This window comes from Cupressus sempervirens, chromosome 5 (assembly GCF_028749045.1).
Source record: "Cupressus sempervirens isolate cs-2001-9-10 chromosome 5, ASM2874904v1, whole genome shotgun sequence".
NCBI classification, from domain to species: Eukaryota; Viridiplantae; Streptophyta; class Pinopsida; order Cupressales; family Cupressaceae; genus Cupressus; species Cupressus sempervirens.
In genome coordinates, this window is record NC_143122.1 from 331,607,201 (window position 1) to 331,632,520 (window position 25,320).

A 25,320-nucleotide genomic window follows, 5' to 3' on the forward strand; every position below is an offset into this window, starting at 1 on the left:
GCAGGATCATGGTGTACCAAACTATGGCCTTAAGTGGCAGTGAAAAATTAGCAAATCAGGTTTATGTCAACTTGACACATAATTTTGATGTGGTTATGGACTTTATATCAAAAAGTTGCAAGAAAATAATCTGTAGAAAATTGAATATAGTTTCTAAACTACTAGGCCTTATCAGGAGAAAAAAATAATTAATTGGTCAAAAGTTTGAATTTTAATGCAGTACTAAAAAAATTTCAGGGCGAAAATAAAAAGTAGGTGTATGTCTGACCACCTTAATCAAAATCAAATCATAATATATTTTTAATATAATTATAGATATGAAAAGTAGACTCATGCCCGGATGTGACGCATATTTTTTGGTATTTTTATTCTAAATTAGTAATTAAATATGAATTTTCTACCAAAATTTTTCGAAAAAAAAGTCCTGTGTCTGACCACCTTAACTAATAGAAAATTTTACCAAATTTAATTTTTTTTTTCTTATACTAGGCGAAGTATCGAATGTGACGAACCTTTTAGATTTAAAAAATGTTATACCGTTTGAAAATTATAGCTATTTTTCAATCAGTATGTCAATCAACACTTTACAATAATCTTAATTGATAATTAACTAATAAATACTTATCAAACTCAAAATTTGACAGAAATTATATTGATGGAATCTAGAGAGTGATATTAAAAAACTCTTTTCATTTCATTCAATTTCGATCAAAATAACATTGTCAAACGGCTACCCAAACTCTGAGTATCACTAAAACCCTCTTCAAACGCGTCTTTTGGGTTGATCGGGTAAGCTTGGTAAATACCAAGCCTAATCGGATATCTGATTTTCAATCGGATATCTGATATGCTTCAGGTGGACAATTTCAAATTCCAACCCATTTTGGAGGGAAAATTGGGATTAAACGTTATAACTTATGATTTATAAATTATTTCACCTATATTACTATGTAAAGACGTATTTTAATATATTATATATATAATAACGTAATGTAAAGATATAAGATATAATCTAATAATATATAATAATATATTATGTTAATCTTATTACAATCTATAAATATAATTTATATTATTATTATTTTTACTAAATATAATAATGTAATTTATACATATATATATAATACTTATTATATATTATTATATTAATATGTATGTTATTAATATATATAATAACGTAATATTTTCATTAAATATAATATGTATTATATATTATTATATTAATATGTATAATAATATAATATATATAATAATGTAATATATTAAATACAAATATATAATATGTATTATATATATTATTATATTAATATGTATGTTATTTATATATATATAATAACGTAATATTTTCATTAAATATAATATGTATTATATATTATTATATTAATATGTATGTTATTAATATATATGAGTCAAAGGGGGTCATAGGTCAACCATTGACCTCCTTTGATGCATTAAACGACGACATATCTCCCTAGGGGTCCTAGGACCCTTAGGGACATATTACAATGGTTAATATGGGTCAAAGGGGGTCATAGACCCCTTTTGACCCATTAAATGAGAACATATGTCCCTACAGGTCCTAGAACCCCAAGGGACATATTTGAATCGTTCATATGTGTCAAAGGGGGTTACAAGGTGACCTATGACCCCTTTGACCCATTAAATGATGACATATGTCTTTAGAGGTCGTAGGACCCCTAGGGACATATTCGAATGGGTAATATGCGTCAAAGGGGGTCATAGGTCCCTATGACCCATTAAATGATGACATATGTCCCTAGGGGTCCTAGGACCCTTAGGGACATATTCGAATGTGTAATATGGGTCAAAGGGGTCATAGGGTGACCTATCACACTCTTTGACCCATTAAACGACGACATATGTCTCTAGAGGTCCTAGAACCCCTAGGGACATATTCAAATAAGTAATATGAGTCAAAAGGGGTCATAGGATGACCTATGACCCCCTTTGACCCATTAAATGATGACATATGTCCCTAAGAGTCCTAGGACCCCTAAGGACATATTCGAATCATTCATATGGGTCAAAGGGGGCCATAGGGTGACCTATGACCCCCTTTGACCCATTAAAGGATGACATATGTCCCTAGGGGTCCATATTCGAATCATTCATATGGGTCAAAGGGGGTCATAGGTCACCCTATGACATATGTCCCTAGGGGTCCTAGGACCCTTAGGGACATATTCAAATGGGTAATATGGGTCAAAGGGGGTCATAGGTCTTTGACCCATTAAATGACGACGTATGTCCCTAGGGGTCCTAGGACCCCTAGGGACATATTCGAATGGGTCATATGGGTCAAAGGGGGTCATAGGGTGACCTATGACCCCCTTTGACCCATTAAACGATGACATGTCTCTATAGAGACATATTCGAATCATTCATATTTGACCCATTAAACGATGACATATGTCTCTAAGAGTTCTAGAAGCCCTAGGGACATATTCGAATCGTTCATATCGGTCAAAGGGGGTCATAGGTCACATATGGGTCAAAGGGGGTCATAGGGTGACCTATGACCCCTTTTGACCCATTAAACAACAACATATGTCTCTAGGGAACCTAGGACCCCTAAGGATATATTCAAATCATTCATATGGGTCAAAGGGGGTCATAGGGTGACCTATGACCCTCTTTGACCCATTAAACAATGACATATGTCTCTAGGGGTCTTTAGACCCCTAGGGACATATTCGAATGGGTAATATGGGTCAAAGGGGGTCACAGGGTGAACTATGACCCCTTTTGACCCATTAAATGATGACATATGTTTCTAAGGGTCCTAGAACCCCTAGGGACATATTCAAATCGTTCATATGGGTCAAAGGGGGTCATAGGGTGACCTATGACCCCCTTTGACCCATTAAATAGGACCCCTAGGGACATATTCAAATCGTTCATATGGGTCAAAGGGGATTTTTGACCTATTAAATGATGACATATGTCTCTAGGGGTCCTCGAACCCCTAGGGACATATTCGAATAGGTAATATGGGTCAAAGGGGGTCATAGGGTGACCTATGACCCCTTTTGACCCATTAAATGATGACATATGTCCATAGGGGTCTTCGAACCCCTAGGGACATATTCGAATGGGTAATATGGGTCAAAGGAGGTCATAGGGTGACCTATGACCCCTTTTGACCCATTAAATGATGACATATGTCCATAGGAGTCCTAAGACCCCTAGGGACATATTCAAATGGGTAATATAGGTCAAAGGGGGCCATAGGGTGACTTATGACCTCCTTTGACCTATTAAAGGATGACGTATGTCCCTAGGGGTCCTAGGACCCCTAGGGACATATTCGAATCGTTCATATGGGTCAAAGGGGGTCGTAAGGTGACCTATGATCCCTTTTGAATCATTAAAGGATGACCCTTAGGGACATATTCAAATTGTTCATATGGGTCAAAGGGGGTCATAGGTCACCCTATGACCCCCTTTGACCTATATGAACGATGACATATGTCCCTTGGGGTCCTAAGACCCCTAGGGACATATTCGAATCATTCATATGGGTCAAAGGGGATCTTAGGGTGACTTATGACCTCCTTTGTCCCATTAAACAATGACATATGTTCCTTGGGGTCCTAAGACCCCTAAGGACATATTCGAATCATTCATATGGTCAAAGGGGGTCATAGGGTGACCTATGACTGCCTTTGATCCATTAAACAACAACATATATCTCTAGGGGTCCTAAGACCCCTAGGGACATATTTGAGGACCCTTAGGGACAAATGTCATCGTTCAATAGGTCAAAGGTAGTCATAGGTCACTCTATTACTTTTTTTGACCTATTAAACGATGACATATGTCTCAAAGGGTCCTAAGACCCCTAGGGACATATTCAAATCATTCATATAGCTCAAAGGGGGTCATAGGGTGACCTATGACACCATTTGACCCATTAAACGATGACATATGTCTCTAGGGGTCTTAGGACCCCTAAGAACATATTTGAATGGGTAATATGGGTCAAAGGGGGTCATAGGTCACCCTATGACCCCCTTTGACCCATTAAACTATGACATGTCCCTAGGACCCCTAAGGACATATTCGAATGGGTCATATGACCCTCTTTAACCCATTAAATGATGACATATGTTGCTAGGGGTCCTAGGACCCCTAGGGACATATTAATTTTTTTCATATGGATTAAAGGGGGTCATAGGGTGACCTATGACCCTCTTTGACCCATTAAACGATGACATATGTTGCTAGGGGTCCTCAGACCCTTAGGGACATATTCGAATGGGTAATATGAGTAAAAAAGGGTCATAGAGTGACCTGTGACTCCCTTTGACCCATTAAATGATGATATATGTCCCTAGGGGTCCTAGGACCCCTAGGGACATATTCGAATGAGTAATATGGATCAAAGGGGGTCACAGGGTGACTTATGACCCCCTTTGACCCATTAAATAATAACATATGTTTTTAGGGGTCCTGAAACCCCTAGAGACATATTCGAATCGTTCATATGGGTCAAAGGGGGTCATAGGGTGACCTATGACCCTCTTTGACCCATTAAACGATGACATATGTCTCTAGGGGTCCTCAGACCTCTAGGGACATATTCGAATGGGTAATATGGGTCAAAGGGGGTCATAGGGTGACCTATGACCCCCTTTGACCCATTAAATGACGACATATGTTCTTAGGGGTCTTAAGACCCTACGAACATATTCGAATGCGTAATATGGGTCAAAGGGGGTCACAGGGTGACCTATGACCCCCTTTGACCCATTAAACGATGACATATGTTCCTAGGTGCCCTAGGATCACTAAGGACGTATTCAAATTGTTCATATGGGTCAAAGGGGATCATAGGTCACCCTATGACCCCCTTTGAACCATTACATGATGATATATGTCCTTATGGGTCTTAGGGCCCCTAGGGACATATTCAAATCGTTCTTATAAGTCAAAGGGGGTCATAGGTTGACCTATGACCCCATTCGACCCATTATACGATGACATATGTCCCTAGGGGTTCTAGGGACGTATTCGAATCGTTCACATGGGTCAAAGGGGGTCATAGGTTGACGTATGACCCCCTTCGACCCATTACATGACAAGATATGTCCTTAGGGGTCTTAGGGCCCCTAAGGAGGTATTCAAATCTTTCATATGGGTCAAAAGGGGTCATAAGTTGACCTATGACCCCTTTCGACCCATCTAAGGATGACATATGTCCCTAGAAGTCGTAGGGCCCCTAGGGACATATTCAAATCATTCTTATGGGTCAAAAGGGGTCATAGGTTGAACTATGACCCCTTTGAACCCATTAAGAATGACATATGTCCTTAGGGGCCCTAGGGCCCCTAGGGACGTATTTGAATTGTTCATATGGGTCAAAGGGGATCAAAGGTTGACCTATGACCCCCTTCGACAAATTACACGACGGCATGTACCTAAAGGTCCTAGGACACCTAAGAACATATTCGAATTGTTCATATGAGTCAAAGGGGGTCATAGGTTGCCCTATGACCCCTTTTGACCCATTTAATGGTGACATATGTCCCTAGGGGTCCTAGGGACATATTAGAATCATTCTTATGGGTCAAAGAGGGTCATAGCTTGACCTATGACCCCCTTCGACCTATTTAATGATGACATATGTCCCTAGGGGTCCTAGGGCCCCTAAGGACATATCATAATCATTATTATGGGTCAAAGGGGTTCATAGGTTGACCTATGACCCCCTTCGACCCATTTAAGGATGACATATGTCCTTAGGGATCCTAGGGCCCCTAGGGACGCATTTAATTCATTCTTATGGATCAAAGGGGGTCATAGGTTAACCTATGACCTCTTTCAACCCATTTAATGATGATATATGTCCTTAAGAGTCCTAGGGCCCATAGGGACATATTAGAATCATTCATATGGGTCAAAGGGAGTCATAAGGTTACCTATGACCCCATTCGACCCATTTAATGACGACATATGTCCCTAAGGGTCCTAGGGCCCTTAGGAACATATTCAAATCATTTTTATGGGTAAAAGGGGGTTATAGGTTGATCTATGACCCCCTTTGACCCATTTAAGAACAACATATGTCCCTATGGTCCTAGGGCCCCTAGGGACATATCAGAATTGTTCTTATGGGTCAAAGGGTGTCATAGGTTGACCTATGACCCCCTTCGACCCATTTAAGGATGACATATGTCCCTAGGAACGTATTTAAATTGTCTTTATTAGTTAAAGGGGGTCATAAGTTGACCTATAACCTCCTTTGACCCATTACACGACAACATATGTCCCTAGTGGTCCTAAGGCCCCTAAATACATATTCAAATCATTCTTGTGGGTCAAAAATGGTCATAGGTTGACCTAAGACCCCTTTCGACCCATTTAAGGATGACATATGTTCTTAGGGGTCGTATGGCCCCTAGGGACATATCAGAATCATTCTTATGGGTCAAAGAGGGTCATAGGTTGACCTATGACCTCCTTCGACCCATTTAAGGATGACATATGTCCCTAGGGGTCCTAAGACCCCTAAGAACGTATTCGAATCATCTTTATGGGTCAAAGGGGGTCATAGGTTGACCTATGACCCCCTTTGACCCATTTAAGGATAACATATGTCCGTAGGGGTCTTAGGGCCCCTAAAGACATATAAAAATTTTTCTTATGGGTCAAAGGGGGTCATAGGTTGACCTATGACCCCTTTCGACCCATTACATAATGACATATGTCCTTAGGGATGTATTCAAATCATCTTTATGGGTCAAAGGGGGTCATAGGTTGACCTATGACCTTGTTTGACCCATTACACAATGACATAATTCCTTAGGGGTCCTAGGGCCCTTAGAAACATATTCAAATCATTTTTATAAGTAAAAAAGGGTCATAGGTTGACCTATGACCCCTTTGACTCATTACACGATGACATATGTCCCTAAGGGTCTTAGGATCCCTAAGGACGTATTCGAATTGTTAATATGGGTCAAAGGGGGTCACAGGGTGACCTATGACCCCCTTTGACCCATTAAACGATGACATATGTCCTTAGGGGTCCTAGAACCCCTAGGGACGTATTCGAATCGTTCATATGGGTCAAAGGGGGTCATAGGGTGACCTATGACCCCCTTTGACCCATTACACGATATCATATGTCCCTAGGGGTCCTAGGGCCCCTAGGGACATGTTCAAATCGTTCTTATGGGTCAAAGGGGGTGATAAGTTGACCTATGACCCCCTTTGACCCATTTAAGAATGACATATGTCCTTAAGGGTCTCAGGGGTCTTGGGGGTGTATTTGAATCATTTATATGGGTCAAAGAGGGTCAAAGGTTGACCTATTACCGCCTTCGACCAATTACATGATGACATATCTCCCTAGGGGTCCTAGGGACCCTAGGGACGTATTTGAATCGTTTATATGGGTCAAAGGGGGTCATAAGTTGACCTATGAACCCCTTTGACCCATTTAAGGATGACATATGTCCCTAGGGGTCTTAAAGACCTATTCGAATCATCCTTATGGGTCAAAAGGGGTCAGAGGTTGACCTATGACCCCTTTTGACCCATTACACAATGACATATGTCCCTAGGGATCCTAGGGCCCCTAAGGACATATCAGAATTGTTCTTATGGGTCAAAGGGGGTCAAAGGTTGACCTATGACTCCCTTCGACCCATTTAAGAATGACATATGTTCGTAGGGGTCCTAGGACCCCTAGGGACGTATTCAAATCGTCCTTTTGGGTTAAAGGGGGTCAAAGGGGGTCATAGGTTGACCTATGATCCTCTTTGACCCATTTAAGGACGACATATGTCCTAGGGGTCCTAGGGCCCCTAGGGACATATCATAATTGTTCTTATGGGTCAAAAGAGGTCATAGGTTGACATATGACCCCCTTCGACCCATTTATAGATTATAATATTAATAAGATAATATATTATTATATATTATTAACATAGCTCATAATAATAATAATATATTATAGATTATAATAATAATATATATTAATAACATACACACACACACACAGATATGTGTGTGTGTGTGTGTGTATTACATTATTATATTTAAGATTATATATTAATAACATATACTAATAATAGAGCTCATTATAATAATAATTTATATTACGTTATTACATTTAATAAAAATATAGGAAAAATAATAATAATATAAATTATATTTATAGATTATAATAAGAATAACATAATTTATTATTACATATTAATAGATAATATGTTATATCTTTACCTTTAAACATCATTATATATATGTTATATCCTATTATATATCGCTATATACTAAAGAATATACTATTAACATAGTATATATATAATATATTATGTATATATATAATATATACTATGTATATAAAGCAATTATATACTATATAAATATAAGAACAAATATATTACCCACTTAAATATATATATGATGCACAAAAATATCTTATAATATACTACTATATACTAAAGCAAAAAGAGCATATAAAAATTATAAACAATGTCAAAAGTGTGTGTATATATATATATATATATATACCCACAAGTATATAAATATAAAAAATAAATATAGAAATATATATATATATATATTCATATATTTCTTAATATAAATATATATCGATATATTTCTTAATATAAATATAAATTTAAAAATAAATACATATATGTATTTATATAAAGTATTAATAAATACATATATAAAAATATTTAATTACTATCACAAACTATTTTTCCCTCCAAAATTTCGTGGGGGACATATCGGTTATCCGATTTTGGATCGGATATCCAATTTTATTGGCATCAAATTCTAACTTATTCACTGTCCCTACAGACCTGACAACATCACTTTTTGACTTTTTTTTTATGGATTTTATAAAAGTCGCATTTTTGGGCCCAACCAATTGAAAAAATTCAAAAATACAACCTTAGGTGTCCGATATTGTCATCTGAATGGGGAGCAACAGTTGTTGAAAGACTAAACGCAAAAAGAAGTTATCCAATGAAGAAAATGCAACATATAGGGAAAGGGACAAAATGGGACATCGAAGAAAAAGACAAGGTATGATAAATATCAGTCAAGTTGACGATGAATTAGTCGAAGGTGAAATCATAGAGTCAGATAATGAATATGTACAGTTAGAGGATGAAAATGTACCTATTGAAAACAATAATGCCAAAATTGACAATTTAGAAAATGAAAATTTTGAGGACGAAATGCTACCAAGTCATAATCCAAATTGCATAATTGACCATGTCGAACATGACAATGCACAGGAATCTAATGGGCAAGAACCTTACATATCTCCTAATTATAATCGAAATGAAGGTTCTAGAACACCAAAATGGATAATTGAAATTGATGAAATGATTATTACTAGTTTGAAAGGGAAAAAATCAAAAAGAACCATTCGGTTATGGGTTAGAAGACTATATAACATGTTCTTCGGCAACAAGATAGTGGTGGAGCAATGTCAGCTTTTCATGCACTTATTAAAGATGTAAAAGATGAGACCTATGCTTTCCAAATTGAAGATTCATGTCAATAAAAAGTTGGAAAGAAATGCCATTATTGTGAAGAATCTTTTCAGTGCTCTCAATAGCATTGGGAAAAATAGTAGGGAGAAGGATAATAGAGCTGCTCGAAGGGTTATTACAACCTCTTTGGTAAGTCATTATTTGAGAAAGGGTAGATATATGAGACAAACTTGTATTGATTTGAATCTAAATCGTACTACTTTGAGAAGAGCACTTGGTCGACGAGAGAAAATTGATGATCCTCTTCAAAATGAAACATGGACATTTGGTGGGAGACTTCCACATATTGATAAGAAGCTATCCGATGATGTGAAGGAAAAAATTACACAATTTTGACACTCTAACTCACGGGTATCACCCAATGTTAAAAATGTGTTAAAGTTGAGAATTGACATCAGAGACCACACGTCACATCCTAAACAGTATTTGGAAGTAAGTCAAACTATGTTGTTCAAACAATTTAGAGAGAGTCATCCAAGTCTTCATATATCACAAAGGGCTTTTGAATCTTTGAAGCCATTTTATTGTGTGCCACTCAAAATTTGAAATACATGTTGTTGCAAATATCATGTTGAGTTTTTTATGCACCATGAACTATTATGCTCCATCCATTGTACTTTGCATAATAAAGAAATGTTGGAGGATTGTGGGGTTAGTGGGCTTCCAAAATCATCAAGAGACTTGCTAGATCAACTTTTATGTCATAGAGTTGATGGTTGTTTCTTTTATAGAAATACTTGCTTAAATGAGAAGTGTTCAGAATGTGGTGGCTTATCCAAGTTTGACACATGTTTCCATGAGGGGTGCGAAAAAGATTTTGGAAAGACAATAGTGAAAAAAAATGTATATGAAATGGTGAAATACACATTGAAGAGTGGGGGTGAGAGCTCTAGATGTGAATTGGTTGGAAACGATATCAGTGTGGCTAGTTTTATTTCAGATTTCAAGGAAAATCTTTTTTTAAAAGTATGCAAGACATAGTCACAGGTCTCAGTGGTTGGATCAACAATTTAGAATGTGTAAGGATACTTTTCCCATTGGCACTATTGTATCAGTTATTGATTTTGCTGAGAATTACACATTGTAACCTCAAAATGAGACACAATCTCAGTATTACAACTCCATTTAGATTGCTATTTTCGTTCACATAACATATAGACATGCCCTTGATAGTACGGAAGATAATCAGAAGATTATTAGAGAGTATCATTTTTATATGAGTGATGATAGATCTCACTCTCATGAGTTTATGCAACATTGTTTCGAGAATTATTTTGATTTCTTACATAAGCATGCAATTGCTATGGATAGACATATTATTTGGTCAGATAACTGTACAGGTCAATTCAAGAATGCTAGCATGTTTTATTAGTTGTGTAGGATGTACGTAGAGAGAGGGGTGCCTCATATTTGGAGTTTTTTGAGTCCGGCCATGGAAAAGGGGAACATGATGGAGCATGGGCATGTGTGAAGAGAGCTCTAGTTAAGGAGCAACTAAAGGTTTCAGCAGTAGAGCTTCTTAATGTTCATAGCATTGTTGATTCATGTAGTTTAGGATTATCATAGGGGGGGACTCTTGATTCAGTGGTACGCAGGTTCTTTTGGTTGGTTGACGAAGGGTCCATAGCTAATAGATCAGATTGTGCTACAGTGAGAGACTCATCAAAAATGCATTCATTTCGAAGCTCTAATTCTAGTACATGGACCATTTGGACACGACAACTAGCTTGGTTTTGTCCTAGTTGTTTTCAGTGTGATTGAGATCACTGTGAGTCAAGTGAGTGGGTGGACACATGGGCTCCACATTATCTTACACCATTGTGTATCATACCCTCTATCAAAAATGATGACATGGAAAGTTCACTTGAGCATAACCATCTATCATATCTACTTCAGCCAGGACATGTCTTTGCATTGGTTGCACCACAGGAGAATGATGAGAAATCCAATTATTAGTTAGCACGTTGTGTAAGAGGTAAAAAAAAACTTGCACAACCGATCATAGATGATGATGGATTCACATATCCTTCTGGTTCAATGGTTGTCACTAGAACATGGCTACGAACATCCATGCTTAGAAAGAACGAAATTATTGCATTCGAAAACTATCAGAAGCATGAAATAATTTTCATATATTCGCATCTTATTATAGCAACAAATGTAAAGTTGTTGAAGCATCAAGGAAGACCAAAATTAAAAGAACTTTTTACTATTGCTAATGCTGATCATGAAGCCCTATTGGAGACCCTAAAATAGAGAGAGGACCCTACTGGAACACTTGACTAGGTATATTTACTTCTTATGTTATTTTCTTCATAATGATTCAATGAACTGATGATTATCTTGTTTAATACAATTAGTTAATAAATTTTTTTATGATATTGGAATGTAGGTACATCATGAAGAGTTGGAGAGGGGGGGGGGGCGGGTGGTGTGTGTGTTTGGGAGAATTCATAAGATTTATGATGTATTGTGATGTAAAATGTGAACTTTTTTTGTATATGATTTTTGTAATAAAAAAAAGAAAAGTTAAATTAGTTGCACATTGTAATTTGTATTTTGGTAGGTTCTTTGTAAGGAATTATAAGAGGAAGATATTGAACAAGTTCTTGCAAATCATATTTGCATGTGATACAAGTCTATAAGGACAATTTTCAGAGCATTTATAACTATATGAAAGATAATTGCTTGTGGATATCTTATTACAAGTTTGAATTTTTTCTTATTTGACATAGAGGTGACATTATGATTATTAAAACTATTTTTATCAAACTAATCAAATAAGAAAAATCTAGGAAACAGATGAACAATTAGAATACTTGATTTCTTAAAAAATAATTTGGGGAATGTGTCAATAAGTTTGAATACTTATTCACAATGAGGCATTGAAAGAAAAAGTGATTTTATGATTACAAGTACATATAAGCCTTTTACTACAAGTCTTATCAATGCATTTCATTATTTTTTATGGTGTGAGGTTTTCATTGTATATTTTACTTATTATTTTTACTTTTGTAATGGATACAAGACCCCATGGTGCAACTATGAGCCTTGGGCATCAATTGGTCCAATAAAGTGGATTTTTCGTTATCTCTATGTTTTTTAGGCAATCTAGGTGTTTATAACAATAGTAGGGTCCTTAGGTGTTTGTGGAATCCATTTACAAGAAAGTTTGCAATAAAAATTGTAACTCCTAACAACAAAATCCTCATTACGCCCATTTTGAGGGAGGTTGTCATATTTGCATTGAATTGGGTGCATGTGGTTTTGGGTCGTACTTGTGGAAGGTAAGTCTAGAAACCTTTTGTAGTGTTTTGGGTCCTATGAGAATGCAATTTGAGCTTTGACTCTATCTTAAATTGGAAATTATGTTATGACGGGTTTTATATACTCATCTTATAGGTAAATAATGTGGAATTTATTTTGTGAAAATGAATTATGGGTCATGTGTTGATGAAACATGGAAGTTTGTGAAGGTATTAATCCAAATGTTTATGCTAAAATGTTATTAGACATTGATACTCAATAGTTACTTACATGTACATGTAAGTTTAGGTGGGAGTTCCTTAGAAAGGTGTTAATTTATTCTATTGGGTGAGTTATGAAGTGATAAAATAGAGGTGGTGAGAAAATACTAAGATCTGCTAGTTGATGTTTACCATCATATATATACATGCTATATGCATATGGTTTTTAGGACATGAAAGAAGCATTAATAAAATAGTAGATGCAAATTGTATTAGGTCAAGAAGTGGTTCCATGGTTGAAATTATGTATGATTTTTAATTTTTCAAGTGAACCATTCTGTTATCCATGATATGATAAAATTAGTTGTTGATTGTTAAATTAAAATGTTTTACTATTTTATGAATTCGACTATCTTGATAGAGATGGATAGCAAAGGATATGATGATTTTATTAGATAATTGACTTTTACAAGTTTATGTTCACCTTACTTTGTATCCAACCTAAATAGTTACTGGATACTAAAATCCATTGGGCTCATGATTAGCACCAAAAAAGAGGCATATCATATTCTATACTAAAATTCAAAGGAATAAACAATCTTGAAATCATAAAGTAGGGTATCTAGATGGAGAAAAAGAAAAGGAGAGAAAACCCAGATGAAAGAGTGACCAAAATTTTCACTCCTACTAGAAAAAACTTATCAAAATTCTCACACAAAAACCATATTCATGTCCTTCATAAATAGGGAAACCTTGAAATTGTTTACATGCTACACACACTCCCTAAATCCTCTCCTTGAGTTCTTAAAATTGTCATCTATTTATTCACATGACTCTCCCATTTTGGTATGAGCAAGGTCACTTTGCTCATACATGTGAACAATTCTCATGGCATCACCAGTGAAAAAGGAGAATCTCATGTACAATTCTTTTTCCTCTTGGAAAAATGTGCACCTAAAATGCTATAAGTCATCATGAGAAAGTATCGAAGAGTTTATATAGAACTTCTTGGACTACTGATACTTGAGTTGAGTTGTGCAAGGAAATCCATGGAATTAAATTTGGGGAATTAGAACCAAACTTAAGTGAAACAGTTAGCCAAGCTTGTGTATATTGAGAGACAAGACCTCATTTTTAATAGTGTCTTATTCTTACATGTATTATTGAATTAGTGTAATTGTTAATTATTATTTGTAAATGTGTAACTATTATTTGTAAATGTGTAACTCCTAGGAGTGTGACCAAGACCTATAATATTGAAAATCCTTTGATTTAGATCATTAATAGAGACTATGAAAAAGGATTAAGTTAGATTGCAAGTTTGAAGGGTACTTGCTTTGTAAAAGTGGTCTAATTAGGCCTAATTCTGAGACAAAGTGCCCTGTTCCATACAATCTTTCCAAAGGAGTGATATCTAATTTTAGGATACGTTATAAAACTCAAAAAGGGGTATATGAAAAGCTAGTTTATTTTCTTAGTGTTTTGGAAAGTTTGAGAGAAAAATCAAGAAAATAGGGTCTGCTGATCCAAAGAAGAGAATAGCCTAGTAAAGGGCAAAACTGGTCTCTTTTGTATCTACTGAAGATTTTTGGGTTTGGAAGCCTTAGAAACATGTTGGTTGAAGTTTTTAAAGGTGTGTAGAGGTGGAGGGAACACTTGGTGAATGTAAATCCAAGTTTGGAGTCTTTGGTGGCATTGTGTGCATTTGGGAACACCATTGAAACATAGGGGTTGGGTCCATATTGTGCTTGAATTTGCAAGTTTGTGGTTAGATCCTCCATCCTCTGCATCAAATGGTATCAGAGCATCAACAAGGTCTTTTGGGAGTAGATAAGTTGTAGGTTTCTTCATCATAGGAGTCTTTGTCATCCTTAGTGTGTTGGTCCCTTTGTTGAAGCCTTGGAGTGTCTAATTCCTCATGTGTCCCAGAGTTGAAAGGTACATAAGTGGTGTCGAGAGATTTCTTGGTGAGGAAAGATAGAGAATCAGCGAGTTGGCCCTTGGGAAGGAAGAAAACTTGTTGTGAAAATGCCTCCTAAAAATCAAATGGCTAGAGAACTTGAAGAATTGAGAGAAGAGTTGGCAAGAGAGAAAAGAGAGAGGAAAAAACTTGAAGCATCTAGAGTGAGGGAAGAAAGATAGATGAGAAGAGAGAGACTGTAGCTTATTGCAAGGATAGAATCCTTAGAAGAGGAAAGACAAGAACCTAGAGGAGAAGAGGTTAGAGGAAGAAATCATGGAGAGAACCATGAAGAAGAAGAGGTTGGTAATGCAAGGCAAGAGCATGAGACAACATATGATCCTGAAGAAAGGAGATTTATGAGAATCATTAAGGCAGTACAAGGTAATGGTGGGAATAACCATATTGATTTGCTAATATACTAGGGTAAAATGGATAGTGAAGAAGTGCTAGGGTGGATAGAGGCCCTTGAGAACTACTTTGATCTTTAAGACATAGAGGCAGATAAGAAGGTAAAAGTAGCAAAAGCAAGACTGAGAGGAACAACACTCACTTGGTGGACTAGTGTTCAGAATGAGAGAGAGGAAAGGTGGTGCAGGGCACCTAACCTATGTGGTAGGGGGGAACAAGTATCTATGTTGCCGGACACCTTGCCACTCCATGAAAGCGAGGATTTGAGTAGATTAGGAAGTTGGAATAAAGTTTTGGTCCATATTTTACAAGTTGGTCTATGTTTTGTAATAAAGGCACATGTAAGGCCCATGATCATTTTGGTGTGGTTATAAACCAAGTGACTCCATGGGACCAAAAGGCCTTAGAATAGGGTATTTAGAGTCTAAATAGTATTAGCAAAAAGTGGTTGTTTGTTTGTTTTATGGTTGGGAATGCCTATATGGCTGTTCCAATAGTCATGTAGACCTTTATATATGTCATATGTGATCTTAGTTGAAAGGGGGAGATCAGAGTGTACGGTGGTTTGGAGAAAAAATAATAAAAACTTCAATTTTTTGGAAATTTACTGATAATCACTCGGCTATTACGCTAGTAAAAATCTGTATGAAAATTTTATGATTGCTAAGTGTATGAAATAGTTGTAAGGGTGAGTTAGGAAAATTTTGGTTTTGGTTTGACTCAAAAAGGAGTTGGGGTTTAAAAGTTATCTACATTTTAGTAGAAGGTGGTATGAAAAGCCTTGTTTCCTAGACCCTTCCACAAATGCATCCCTAACTTGCATTCCCACCAATGGCACCCTCTGAAACTGAGGGATATGCAAGTTAGGAGACTAGGAAACATAATGCCAGAGGTTGGAGGCTTGGAGAGAAGGGCAACTATTTTTCCAAGTAAGGCCTAGGTCAAGCAAGCCCATGTGCTTGATTGGTTTTTGCAAGGTAATTGGTGATAGTCATGGTTGCAGGCACTTCTGATTAGTTTGAGTGCTGGAGTTGGATGAATTAAGTGTGTTGGAGATTGCTTTAAGTTTTTTAGATCTTGGGATCCCACCTTGCCCATTCTTCCTTGAAGCCCTAGCCTAACTTGATCAACTAGGCCTAGGTACCAAGAAGCAGTTTGGAGGGTGCTGGAGCAAGATCAGCCCAAAAGATTTTGGATTCTTAGTAGGTGCCAAAAAGGGTGTTTGGACCTATGGAGAAGTCCTTATGCTGTTAGGGGATACTGGGAGAAAAGTGCAAAGAAGCTAATTGGAAGGCTACAAGGTTTGTAGGCCTAGAAGTGCAAAGGTGTGTTGAGAGTTTGGTGGAACCAAACAAATTGATGATTTTGGGTTGGAAAAATATGTCCATGATTGTCTCCATTTCTGGTGACAGTTGGTGAGGCTTTTGAAGTGGGATTGCCTTGTTTGGCTTGGAGGTTGAGTATACCTAGAGTGGGTAAGAGGACTTGTGAGAAGTCCTAGAATCCTAAGTTGGATTGTGATAGCCATTTATTGGCTTGTGGAAGGTAGTTGCTGTAGACTCTGCATCAAAAGGGGATTGAATAAGATTTTAGATTGGGAGAGAATGAAGACCATGGTGAGAAATCAATTCTTACCATCTGATTTAGGAATCCAAATAAAGATAAGAAGGAACAATTTGAAACAGAGGGATATGGATGTCATGTCCTATACTGAGCAATTCCATACCCTAAGTATTAGGGGAGGATTGGAAGATGAAGATGAGAAGGTGTCTATATACATTAATGGCCTCAAGTACAATATTCAAGATGAAATAGGATTGAATGTACCAAGGACACTTGGAGAATGTTTTCAATTGGCAATCCGGGCAGAGGAGAAGTTGAAAAGAAAGAATGAGAGGCAAGAAAATTAGAGAGGAGGTGGAACAATGAGAGGAAGAGGTGTAAGAATTTAGTTTGACACTTCAAACAATCAAGACAAAGATAAAGGAAAAGAGATTACATCTAAGACAAGAGGAAGTTTCAGTGGAGGAAGATTTGGAAGTGGAAGAGGTAATAGTGTTTTCACAGGTAAATGCTTCACATGTGGAGGAGTAGGCAATCAATCCTACAAGTTCCTTGAGAAAGCTGTGGATTTTAGGAAGGAGGAGAGGAGAGTCACCTTGACCCAAGGAGAAGAGGAAGAAAAGAAGTACGATAATGCAGACCCTAAACTTGAAGGGGAATCTTTGACAGTGAGAAGAGGACCACAAATGCAGTAGCAAAAGGAGACCAGACCATCCATTTTTAGGACAAATTGCATGAGCCATGGTAAGATTTGTAAGATGATAATAGACTCTAGTTCCTTTGATAGTTTAGTGTCTTATGAAATGGTAAATAAACTAGGATTGAAGAAGTATCCTCTTGATAGACCATATAGGGCATCTTGGGTTAGTGATGCACACAATATTGTTGTAAGGGAGCAAGCAATAGTAAAGTTCTCTATAGGAGAATATAAAGATCGAGTTATATGTGATGTCATTCTAATGACATGCTTCCATGTAATCCTTGGAAGGCCTTGGAAAGCCTCAAGGAACACTATTCATTTTGGCTCATCAAATTTTTATATAGTACACAAAGATGGTGTGAAGTTTAAGCTAAATCCTTTGACTAGTCATGAAGAGGAAAGAGTTATTTTTTTTGGAAAGAAAGAGTTTGTGGACTTGCAGGAGTAGAGGGAGAGTAAACATGATATGACATATCTACCACTAAAGCCATCTCTTTTGGTTATGAAGGATGAGATTGTTCAAGACAAAACTCAAAATTTTGCTTACAAGAAGATAGTGACAGCAAAAGGAGTGATGATAGGAATAGTATGGTGTCCTTTGGTGATGAGAGTGAACAAAGAAGTGAACATATCCATGGATGATAAGAGACAGGGTCAGCATGACCTCAGACAACAAGTTATTCAGCCTTTTTCAAGGATAAAACATGACTATTCACAATTAGTAGGCAGTAAGATTACCATGACTGGTAACAAGGATCCAATGCTTTTTGTTTCTAATGATTTGTATGCAGGTGTGCAAGGTAATACATTGTAGGTGCAAAGTTGCAAACATCCCTCTAGAAGGATGGGAGGAAAGAAGATAGTACCCCTTAACTCTTGGGACAAGAGTTGCTTTGAAGGTGGGGTGTTTGGTGCAGGGGCACCTATTAAATCATCTAAGAGAGCCTTGGTACCAGATGAAGGTAGAGGATCAAAGAAATCATTGATCATTAATTGGGATATATTAAAACCAATAATGGAATTATGTAATAAACAATGTACTTTGAATGACAAAAGTCATAAAATTCCTAGTAAGGACCTAAGGGCAACATGATGTAAAATGGCCAAAAGAGCTATATGGGGTAGTCTTAGGATAGTTTCATACTTAGTTGCATTTAATAAATCCATATGACCAATTTTGAGTGAATGGAATAGTTTAGAAAGTTAGGGAATGCATAAAAACTATAGTTTGAAATTTGAATTTCAAATTCAAATAGTCATATTAGTTTTGGAGGGAAAGTAGTAATTTGGTATTTGTTTGATTAAATAAACCTTTGTAACCAACTTGGTTGGTTGGATAGGTGCATATAAGCCTATTTAAGTTTTAATGAACATATGCAAGACATGAATCATTTTTGGTACGAAAAAAATCACAGAAATTGTACGGAACAACAATCATACTTTCCTCTGCATCAATAAGAAAAATAAAAAATAAATCATACTTATATATACAATGGGGCTCTCTGTGCGAATGGAAATCCCTGATGATCTAGGACGCTGAATCTGTATAGGCTCATCGCTAATAGCCACACCTAATAGCACATGTAAGGCCCACAAGCATTTTGGTGTGGTTATAAACCAAGTGACTCCATGGGACCAAAAGGCCTTAGAATAGGGTATTTAGAGTCTAAACAGTATTAGCAAAAAGTGGTTGTTTGTTTGTTTGTTTTATGGTTGGGAATGCCTATATGGTTGTTCCAACGGTCATGTAGACCTTTATATATGTCATATGTGATCTCAGTTGAAAGGGGGAGATTAGAGTGTACGGTGGTTTGGAGAAAAAATAATAAAAACTTCAATTTTCTGGAAATTTACTTAGTTGCATTTAATAAATCCATATGACCAATTTTGAGTCAATGGAATAGTTTAGAAAGTTAGGGAATGCATAAAAACTATAGTTTGAAATTTGAATTTCAAATTCAAACGGTCATATTAGTTTTGGAGGGAAAGTAGTAATTTGGTATTTGTTTGATTAAATAAACCTTTGTAACCAACTTGGTCGGTTGGACAGGTGCATATAAGCCTATTTAAGTTGTAATGAACATATGCAAGACATGAATCATTATTGGTACGGAAAAAATCATAGAAATTGTATAGAACAACAATCATACTTTCCTCTGCATCAATTAAAAAAATAAAAAATAAATGATACTTATACATACAATGGGGCTCTTTGTGCGAATGAAAATCCCTGATGATCTAGGACGCCGAATCTGTACAGGCTCATCGCCAGTAGCCACACCCTATATACAATAAATAATGTAATTAAATGATATTACCAAAAACATTTTACAAGAATGCATCAATATTTAATCAATTAGAAAACATCTAATTACCTTTCCTTTGTCAATGAATGCTGGCTCACCCCCCGCACTTTGTCCCCCCGGGGCAAGTGGTATCTGCAAGATAAAAGAAAGATTAGCAACCATATATGCTACAATATCAAATAGTGAAAAAATGTGAACACAACATAATGTACCTTAGATGTCTCAAGGCCAAATGAAATGGCCGAGAGTGTAGCATCGTCTATCTGTCTGAGCTCCTCCTTGGTCATCAACTAAACATGAATGAAGATCACATACATGTAAAAGTAAGTATGGCTTAAAAATTAAAATTACTCTATTATAAAAATTAACTTTAAATCGCATATTTCATAACAAAAAAAAGTATACACGTACCGACACTGAAGGAGTCCATGCATCTACATTTCGCTCCTCTCTCGCATCAGGGTCTGTAGCCTCTGCACGTGCGTCTAGTGTATCCTTGTCTAATACAAAATGATACTCAGGAAGATCACCTATGGGACCTAGGAAAATATTCTTACATGTAATGCAAGTGTGAGGCACACAAATGTGTGATGAGCTAGCCAATGATGAACTGGCACCAACATCATCAACACGAGGAGGCAGGACTAACCTAGCCTAAGATATCATTAGGCTGCTCAGCCTATGAATGGCTCTGATGGTCTAGGAGCTAGCCTCTGCCATAATATCTGGATGCTGCACTCGAGGAGGGGGGAAGATATCAGTGGGGGGGACAAAAGTGCCAAGTTTCTTCCGCTGGGAAGAGGGTCTATCCTGAGGAGCTCCTAGTCCTAAGCCCATGTTGAGCTTCATGCTCCAATAGTTCACTTTAAGTTTCAACACAAATTTTGCATATAATTTTCTAAGGAAATAAAATGTTATGTCTAAATTTCCATGTGGAGGGATATCAAAGACCATCCACTAATGATCCCAAAAATTTGCACGTATGGCATCATTTGTGCACCATTTAATCGATAGTTTCAATTTTTTTGGGTCAACTGGTATACCCATTTTTGGGTTAGCAAAAAGGCTAGCCAAATCATCTTTGGTTATGTTGAGGGCCGTGACCTCATCATAATCCAAACCATCATCAAACATCTGGTGCATTTCATCATGCCAACAAAGAGCAACATTTTGTTGGTTCATAAGGGTTTCAATGTTATCCACTATGGTGTTTAACATGGATAACATAGGAGCTAGTGCAGGTACATTATTATATGTTCTATACAAACCTCTCAACTCGATGAGATTTTCATTTATCAAATCCTTGATTAGAGGAGGGTTTTGAGGAGGTAGAGGATCATTTGGTGGACGATTTTGTGGGGGTACTGGATCATTTGATGGTGGGTTACGAGGAATATTATTTCCTGCCTCAGTGTCATCATTCTGACCAGCTATTCCTATTGAATTGCAAAATGTAATATATATTAAAAAAAATCTAAATTTTAACCATTTTTGTCAAAAAACCCTAGATTCAACTAAAACAAACAAAGTCATCCTAAAATCTATTGAATTTAGGTTAAAAATGAGTTGGGAAAAAAAAAAAACCTGAATATCTGATATCTGATGGATAATGGTAATACTGGCCCCAAATTAACGTGAAATGAGGGCCCTCGGTTCTGTGATTTTATTTTATCCTATGCGTAGGTATCGGATATCTGATATTATATCGGATATCCGATATAACATCGGATATCCGATATGGCCGCAATAACATATAATGACATATAATATATATAATATAACATATAACATATAATATATATTACATTATATTACATTTTATATATTTTTATATTATATTTTATATATATTATATTAATTTACTATTTATTATAATATAAAGTATTATATTATATAATAATAATATTATTATATTATATTATTATAGTGTATTATATTATATTATTATAATTTATAATATATTATACTTTTTTATTATATATTATATTATAATATATTACTTTTTATTATTATATTATATCTTTTATATATATTATATTACGTTACTATGTATTATAATATATTAAATATTAAATATTATATTATTATAATATAATATATTATTATAATATAATACATTATAATATTATTATTATAGTATAATATTATACGATTATAATATAATAATAATAATATTATTATTATATTAAATAATAATAATAATAATATTATTATAATATAATAGTATGATATATTATTTAATATTATAATAATAATATTATTAATAATAATATTATTTAATAATAATAATATTATTTAATATGATATATTATTTAATATTAATATTAAATAATATATCATATTAAATAATATTAATATTAAATAATATATCATATTAAATAATATTATATTAAATAATAATAATATCATGTATTAGATATTAATATTAAATAATATATCATATTAAATAATAATAATATTAAATAATATATCATACTATTAATATAATAATATTATTATTTAATATGATATATTATTTAATATAATAATAATAATATATCATAATAATAATAATATTAAATAATATATCATATTAAATAATAATAATAATATTAAATAATATATCATACTATTATATAATAATAATTATAATAATATTAAATAATAATAATATTGTTATAATATTATTACTCTAACTATCGGATATCCGATCACATATCGGATATCCAATAAGGCTCGGCCTTACCTTCCAGGTTTGGCTACTGGATAGGTGAAAAAAAGTCAGAGCGAATTTTGAAGCGCTTTTAGGCGTCTTCAAACTCTATTTTTTTCACATCGCCACTTTTTGGCACACCATGATCCTGCACATACCCGTGGATGAATTACAAAAGTTAGTAGAAAACACAGTTAGAGATAAGGTGAATCCACAAGAACCACCTTCCATCATCTCTACAGCTACTAGTGGTCAACTTCAAATGCAAACAATTGTTTCATTAGGAATAGTTGACACCATAGTACAGAAGCAGAGAGCAACAGGAGATAAAGTAATAAAACAAATAGGACAGACTGTTACATCTGATCCTACAACACAAATGCATGGTACACTTCCTCACGTTTCCATAATTGATCAAGGTAGTAGACATCAGGAGAAGGAAGCAAAGGAAACCTCTAAAGAGTAGGAGGCAATACAAATATTGATAAATTTTCCTACCTTGGGAACTCCTTCGAAACAACCTAGCAATGATGCAATGCCACTGCAAATGTGAGCACCAGGATCAAGTACTACAAAAGTTGCAAGGGTGCTTCACTATGTAGACCCTGAATTAGATGAGGAGATAGTCATACCAAGTTATGACTCAAAAACAATAAGCATTGATCAAATCAATGAGGTGCAGGAAGCATTGAATAGAAGAAAGAGGCAAGAGATACTCAGGAAGGAGTATAAACAAAAGTAAAAATTACATGAGATTAAGGACATCTTTTATGGATGCCTTTAGTTTGCAGTCACCAGATGAGTCAAAGCATATAATGGAACAATTATCAGATATTGTTGACCAGGTGACAAATAAAGACCAAGAAACTAATGTATAACTTATGGAATGGTCTAAAAGGAAATTCCAAGGGAAAGTAAATGAGAAACTATCTAGTGAATCACACTTTCCCAGGTTGAATTGGCAAAAATGCTTGACAAAGTGAAAAAGGTACTTGAGAATATATTCTCATTGTACAAAAAGCTGTGTGACTTTTCCTACTTCACAGAGGAGACAAGCCAAAGAATAATGAGCCTGGAGAGGAATCTGAAGATTTCAAGCATGCAACTACCAAACGATCCAGCTCAAAGTGAGAAGCACTTTAATCAAACACTTCACACCCAAAAAGAAGTAGCTGTGTTGACAATAGAAGAGGCCACCATCAAGGCCAAACTGATACAACTCCAATCCTCCATTACCCCACATTTGGAAGTACTCCATAAAGAACAGGCCTATACTGAAACTGTTCTTAAGAAAGATCTTAATCTTTCTATTTTAGATGGACTTGTTCACCTTGCTGCAGAGACTGCCATCCAACACAAGTCATTGGGAATTGCTTTTCATAATTGGGATGCAACTCTCAAGATGATTATGGAGGTAAATAGTGTATTTTTGGCCAAATATGGTCTTAACCCTTAGTACTCTTTGACATAAGTGTCAAAAAGGGGGAGATTATAAAGAGAATGGGGGAGATAAGATAAAAGGGGAGATATAATGTTATAGAATGGCACAATCAACTTAGGGGGAGTTACAAAATTTTGATCAAGTTTTTTTAACCTTTGTATATATACTAAGAAGATTAGTGAATGTACTCATAAGGTCAGATAAATAATTCTTAGTTAAGTGTTTTTGACACTCATGTCAAAGGGGGAGATTGTTAGTCTCAGAATGGTTTTGACATTTGAGTGCCAAACACACTTAACCACTTTCTACATTGAAGCCGAGTACACTATGTATACCGAGTCAAAAAATCCAATAGGTGCCAAGTGATCTTCAGGTACCGAGCAGCCTTTAGGTCCCGAGTGAAGATCAAGTGCCGAGTGACTTCAGGTGCCGAGCATGATACAAGTGCCAAGTAATATTTAGGTGCCAAGTTATAGATGATGCCAAGCAAGATAGAATCACTATAGTAGCCGAGTGAGCTAGTCTCTTATATGTGCCGAGCATCAGGTAATAGTAAGTGCCGAGTAACACATAATGCACATATGAGTTTGTAACTTCACTAATTCATATGTAAACCAATTTTATGGCTACATATTATGAATCTCGAAGGATCTAAGTGATAAGATTGAATCTTTTGTATTTCCTATGCAATCTACATATAGCCAATAAGAAAAATGGAGAAGGCATGCAACCAATAATAAAAGTGCAAGGAATTAGCGAGAAACAAAAATTCAATATGGATCATAGATCCACATCTACCCTAAGTCGTCGAATGTCTTTATAAGGAAGATAAAATCTCATTGTATTAGAGATGGAAAAAGGAGCATATGGGAAAGCTATAGTGATTTTTAGAGTGAAGAGTGAAAAGACTTAGAGGAAAAGAGTAGCAATTAGATATTCAGTTGATCAAAACAAAGCAAGGAATACGAACAGTTATCAGATTTCAAAGAATCAAGATCAGAGAAAGTAGATCAAGTGCCTGAATTTAGCAATCAAGGATTGTAAGCTATCAGGTTTATTATACCTAATACTCTTTAGTCATTGTATTAGAAAGGAAACCCTATGTTGATAGGTTAGCTTATAAACTATTTTATAGAGCCTTTGAATAGGTGATTAAATCCTTTAACAGGGTAACACTTCATGTAAAGTGTTTGTAAATCCTTTAACCAGGTCACTATTGACATAGTGTAAAACCTCTAACA